This window comes from Stenella coeruleoalba, assembly GCF_951394435.1.
Source record: "Stenella coeruleoalba genome assembly, chromosome: 2".
Taxonomy (NCBI): Eukaryota; Metazoa; Chordata; class Mammalia; order Artiodactyla; family Delphinidae; genus Stenella; species Stenella coeruleoalba.
The window spans coordinates 180,638,404-180,644,403 of record NC_137147.1 but is presented as its reverse complement, the minus strand read 5'-3'; the positions used below and the strand labels follow the sequence as shown (position 1 = coordinate 180,644,403).

Genomic DNA, 6,000 nt, shown 5'->3' with positions numbered 1-6,000 from the left:
TTCCCCGGAGGACAGGAAAATTGCGTTTTCCTTATGAACCTGGCAAAGACTTGTAGACCGCAGGCAGGGGGATGCTCAGAACGAACTGCACCTCTGCTCCGGGGGCAGGCGGCAGGGCTCGGGAGGGAGGCCGAGAGGCTTTCCCGCAAGTGCGTGGCCTGATGGACGAGAAAGTGGACAAAGAGAAAACAATGAAAAATCATTTTTCTCATGCAATAACCATGCAGATTCAATCTCCTCAGAGTGAAGGTATAGGACTGAAATACATTTGTCATCCTTTTTCTTAATCCCCAGGGTTGTAAAATTTCTGTTGGGGGTGGTGCCCAGTCTTCTAAGCCTGCAGTTAACAGACACCTAAGGCACTTTATTCCCCCAGGGCCTCCGCCAGCATCATGTAATGATGACGACGGCTGCTGTTCTGTGAATGTTTATTACGTGCCAATCATTCCGTTAGGCCCTCGACACACTAGCTCTGTTTCTTGTGCTCTCTCCCTGCTTCTCAAACTTTGCAGTGTATGCGAATTATCTGGGCATTCACTGAAAGTACAGGTTCCAGGCTTTCAACTGTAGCAACTGGAAATTCTGATTGTGTCCAATGAGGCCCAGGAATCTGGCTTTCTGGCAAACCCCCTGGTTGATCTGGAAGTAAGTGGTCCAGGGAGTACATTTGGGAAAACAGATTTCTAGTTCTTAGTTAAAACTAATAATGCAGTTCTTGGTTAAAACTAATAATGCAGCATAGCATTATGAATTAATAGAAAGTATGTCGAGGTCTAAAAACAAGTTTTCTTAGCACCTGTTGCTATAAAACCCTTTCTAGTTTTTGTATAACTATTATTGTCTGACTTTCTAGAACAAGCCAACAAGAGGGACTTCAAGATCTTATCGAGAACATTAATCTTTTTAGAAAACGAGAACTGGTAGTGTTTTTACAGACTGAGAAAAACATCAAACAATAGTAAGTTAAAAGAAACCTTGTGGTAGGGTCATCACCGAGGCCCTAAAGCAAGGACGGCGGTGGGGCGGGGGGCAGGTTTCTAGGTCCTTATAAAAGCAGCAAGTCAAAGGAACAAGGGCTTTGTCCTTTTTATTATTTTTTTCCTTAAGAAGGCCGTTAAGCATTCTCTCTCTGGTCATCGCACATCTGCCCTGATGACTCAATAATCCAGTTCCTTCCTGAGCCTGTGAAATGCCTTCTCCAGGACTCGGAGAGAGGCGGAGACGTGCGGCCATCCGGGGCTGGATCCTGGCACCGGGTCCCGCTCAGGGTTGCTTTAAACCACATTTTTTGTTTTCTCACAATTGCATAAGCAGTAGATAGATTTTTTTTTTCCTGTGTTTAAATCTCCCAAAATCAAGTAGATGAGAGAGAGGGGGTGAGGTTACACCAAACTGAGAGTGGGAGGTGATGGGGGGAAGGAAAGGGGTTCTCTTTGCAGTCAAAATAAAACCTATGCAGGTGCTTTCTGAGTTACAGAGACCTGCCTTTTTTTTCTAAAAACAATAACAAACATACGTATACACGTATATGTGCGTGTATATATAAAAGGCAGAAGACCACATATACGCGTATGGATACACAGCTGGTTCGCACATCTGTCCACCACCCCTGGTCTATGTACTGGTGACCAGTGTGGGAAATGGGCGCAATGGATTTCCCTCCCCAGCTTTTACCTTCATCTGGGGAAACACCATGCTCCCGTTCACCTCTGTTTTCTTCTGTTTATAATTCAGACACCCACCCCTCATACTCATGTGCCTTTTCTATCTTGCCCTCTCCCCTCTTCACAGCGGTATCCCCAAATCTGCAGAAAAGTCTCCCACCTTCTTCCTTGCTTCCCACTGCCCCATCCTCATTTTTTCATTCTGCTTGTTCTTCTGAAACGGCCTTAGTCATGGCCGTGATTAGAGAAGGGCCAGTGATGTGTCTGTGCTGAAGAAAGAGGGAAGGCAAACACTCTGAACGAGGTTGTCATGATAAAGAGGCAGTGTCAGGAAACCACAGGAATCTTGGAAATCATGAAGTCATCTTCTCCAGCATCTCCAGTACCGCAGTCTCGGTACCTCCCTCTAATGAAAGCTGCCTTTGCCCTACCTTTCTGCTCCCACCGTTTCTTTCTGAAGAAGCTTTATGTGGGTTAGTTGAGTTTGTTTCTCCCACTGCTTCAGTGTTGTCTTCTGCTGCAACTACACAGCATTTCAGCTACATTAGGAAGTTTCCGTGGGGCTGACCCAGAAACCCGACAATATAACGTTGTTCTATGGGGAACCGTGTCCTGATCTCAATGCGCTGGTTGATAAATGATCCTGCGGGAACATTTGGCTTCGTGTGTGCGCATATGTGTACTGCTGGGCACATGTAGATGTTCCACACCCCAAAAAAGTTATTTCATTGTGTTGACAAATTGAGGACAAACGGGAGTGGTGTGTCATTGAAGCCGTCTATCCCTGAGAGATGCTTTTATGACAAGAAGTAATGTCACCGCTGTATATAACTGCGATTTCCCAGAAAAGCCTCTGCATTTTATTTTCTTTGCTTTTTTCTCATCTTATTTTCCCAGCCCGGAGATGATCGCCTTCCTCTTTGCCTAAGTGCAACCTACCAGGCCTTCAGGGCGCTCCCCGCAAAGCCTTCCCACAGACCACTATCAGGACAGGTGTTAGCAGTAGGAGCTAACATTTCTGCGTTCTTACCATGTGCCAGCAGTATGCTGAGTGCTAAAAAGGCATTATCTCACTTAACTCTCATGGCTTCCCTATGAGGTGAGCACTGTTGTCGTCCCTATCTCAACAGACAAGAAATTGAGGCTCACGGAAGTGAAGTGACGCATCTAGAAAGTGGCAGAGCGCCCAGGATCAGGACCCAAGCCGTCTGCCCCTTGAGCTCCTGGTCACGCAGTCTGCTCCCATCTCCCGGCCCTGGTTTCCTCGGATGCACCACGAATAAGGCACGACACAGCCCTTGATCATATTCTCTTTCTTTCCCAGCACTGGCGTGTCTGGCTTTTTTTTTTCCTCTCTCGTAGACTGCACACTCCTTGCGATGAGGGTTCAGAGTGAGAGCCTTGGGCCAGATTCTGAGATTTGCTAACTGTGGCGCCTCCCTGAGACCCACCATCTCAAAGGACGGTGGTGAGGATTAAAAGAAAATCATGCATTTGAAGGGCTCAGCCTGGGGCTGCCCGCGGTGAGAGTACAAACGACTTTAGATATTATTGGTACGATGGCAACGAGCACAGCCCGAAATCCATAGTGGGGCTGAACGTTTTTCTAGCAATTCGTTCTGCAGGGGTCCCAGGCTGCTCCGCCCACCCATCCTTGCCTCAGTGAAACTGACTTAGCCAATACCCTCTCCCTCTCTGTGACTCATCAGCAAAGTTGAACGCTTTGTCTTTTTTCTGCCCTCCGAAGTACAAGGACTTTTGCCACCACAGAACTGGCAGCAGCCTGATCACTGTTTCGAGAGAGGTGGAGGGGGCTGGAAGCAGGTAAACGCTCATCCCGCTGAGCTCCACCTCCTCCTGCCTTCAGTTTCCTCATCTGTCAGAGACGGGAGACAGGACGGAGCCGCTGACCTGCCAGGGCCCTGGCAGCCTCCAGCGAAGGCTCCCAGGGCTCTGCTTTTAAAGAAGGCGATCCCAGGCACTAAACTGTTGTCAACTGTCTTCCGCTCTTCACGCCTTTCCCGCGTGCCTGTTTTTGTGAAAGTGTGTGTGCATGAGTGTGTTTGTGTGAATCTGTGTGTGGCTGTATGTGTGTGTGTGTGTGTGTGCATCTGTGTGTGTGTGAATATGTGTGTGTGCTTCTCTGTGAGTGGATACGTATTTGTGTGTGTGTGTGTGTGTGTACATTCGCACAGGGTTGAAGCAGCCCAAACCAAAGGGACAGGAAAGAGAGGGAAGGGTGGCCCGCTCACCTGTGCCTTCGGCGGGGCGGGAGGGGGCCTGAGCCCTCCGGCCGGAGACCAGAGCCCGTAGGCCGCCTGGCGGGCGGGGAGGGGCTGGGGGCGGAGCGAGGGGTGGGCGGGGTCGACGGGCGGGGCGGCCTGGGTGGGCGGGGCGGCCAGCGGCTCCGGGCATGCTCGGCCGCGGCGGCAGCGAGCGGGGCGGGTCGCACTGGTCCCCGGCGGGGCCGGAGCGGCGGCGGCGGCGGCGGCGGCGGCGGCGCGGGGCAGCATGAGGGAGCCGCTCGGTAAGTCCCGGCATCCCTCGCCCCTCCTGACTCCCACCGCCCATCCGGTCTGCTCCCACGGCGCCTCGCCCCCAGCTTCCCGCGCTCGCCCCCCAACTTCTCCAGCCCGGACGCGGCTCGGGTCGGCGCCCTCCCCAGCCCGCCGCGCGGCCTCGGGCGGGGGGCGCCGCTCTGCTGGGAGCGCGAGTCCCCGCCCTCAGGTGCCCAGCCCCGGGCGCGCGCTGCCCGGCCGGCGCCGAGGGCCGCGGCTGGCGTCGGCGCGCGTGTCGCCCCTCGGCGCGGGGGGGCCCGGAGGGCGGGGGTCGCTGCCGGGTCCGGCGCCTTCGCGGGCGTGTCCACCCTTTGAGCTGACAGCCGCTGCGCGGGGTCCCTGAGGTCCCGGTTCCCACGGCCCCCCCGCGCCGCGCCATCTCCGCCCGGCCGCGCGCGCCCGCCGCCGGGGGGTCAGGGCCGCCGGTGTTAGGGCGCAGATCGCCGCCAGTGCCCGCGGCGACTCGGCCCCCGGCTGCGGGCGGTGAAGCGGAGGAGGGAAAGGGAAACCGGGGGGGAGAAGGGCAGGGCCCCGCCCGAGAGCGCCGTGCGTCTGGCTGACCAGCTCCCTGTGCGGTCTGCAGCGCGCCCGCCCGCCGGGCCCGGGTCTCCGCGCGCACCCTCCGCGCCCCGCACCCGCGGTCGCCAGCGGCTCGCCCCCGAGGGCCAGGGGTTTCCTGCACGCCCGATCTACGGCTCAGGGCGCCGCTCTCGCCCCCGAAACGGGCCAGAGCAGCCGAGCGCCTGGGATTCTCCTAGGGGTTTGGAAAAGCAGCTGTGATTTCACTACCGAAGGAAAAAATGGAAACGGGAACTTGACGCCCGCGCAACCTGGCCGCGCCCCAGCCCTCGCTCGTACGCGCTCTCCGGGGGCCGAAGGCTTCGGGGAGCTAGCTTAGGCGGGCTCCTACCCCCGCCCGTCCCCTGCCGCCCTGGCCACCCCGTGCTGCGTCTCCCGCCCCGGCTCTAGACGCCTGGCCTGCTGGGGAGAGAGCGGAGCCGTGCGGACCACACAACTCGGAGGTCTTCCTTCTGTCTTTTCAGTTTCGCAAGTGTGTATCCCGGGGATCTGAGATGCGGGTTGGACGATGGGAGGGGATTCTTGGGAGGGGGAGTGGGCCAGGGATTCAGGCGGCCAGAAACGCTGGGGTGAAAATCGCAGACGCAGTCGTCTGAGTGGGGAAAACTAAAGGGAAGCGTTGCCGTCTGTCAGGTAGTTTCAGAATTTAAGATGAATGGATTCAGACCGCCCAGCAGGGCAGGCGAGTGTAAGTTTGTTTGGAAGTTCCACGCAGATTCTATTTCGAGGAACTCGTGTTGGTTTTCGTGTAAAGTGGGGAGTTTGGTAAATTCGTTCGGTTTTCCGTAATGCTCTGTGGGCTTGGACTTTATATTTACCTTGATAGTAGGTGTCTAATTCTTGGCCACCAGCTGAACAAGCTTCCTGAAGGGCTCCAAGTGTTATCAGGGCAGGCAGCGTGCAGCAAACGGTTTCCCTCCCGCTAGAGGGGTGAGCAAATATTTGTTGAACAGAGGCCTTCATCTGCTGGGCCTTCCTCCAGACTTCACCCGCTGTTGCAGAGATGGGAAGGTCAGGCCTTTGGCAGGCCCAAGAGATTTAGGGGGATTGGGTGGGTGGAGGAATCCCGTGCCAGAAAGGAAAAAAAAAAAAAATTTTTTTGTCTTTCCACCTCCTTGGAACATAACTTAAAATGCCGAGTGTCCACATGCTCTGGAGGGTTTGACAGGCTAATCAGAGTTATCCAGTAACGCATCTGA

The 6,000-nt window shown here is 55.0% G+C and overlaps 1 protein-coding gene across 1 annotated transcript in view; it reads left to right on the top strand.

Annotated features, from left to right (window-relative positions):
- Positions 1–4,134: 4,134 nt before the first annotated feature.
- The window catches only part of JCAD (junctional cadherin 5 associated), a 37,553-nt gene continuing 35,687 nt past the window's right edge, over positions 4,135–6,000 (top strand). Inside the window, exon 1 of the mRNA XM_079914932.1 lies at positions 4,135–4,191. The gene's annotated coding sequence lies outside the window, so the exon portion shown is untranslated. The remainder of the gene's footprint in view (positions 4,192–6,000) is intronic.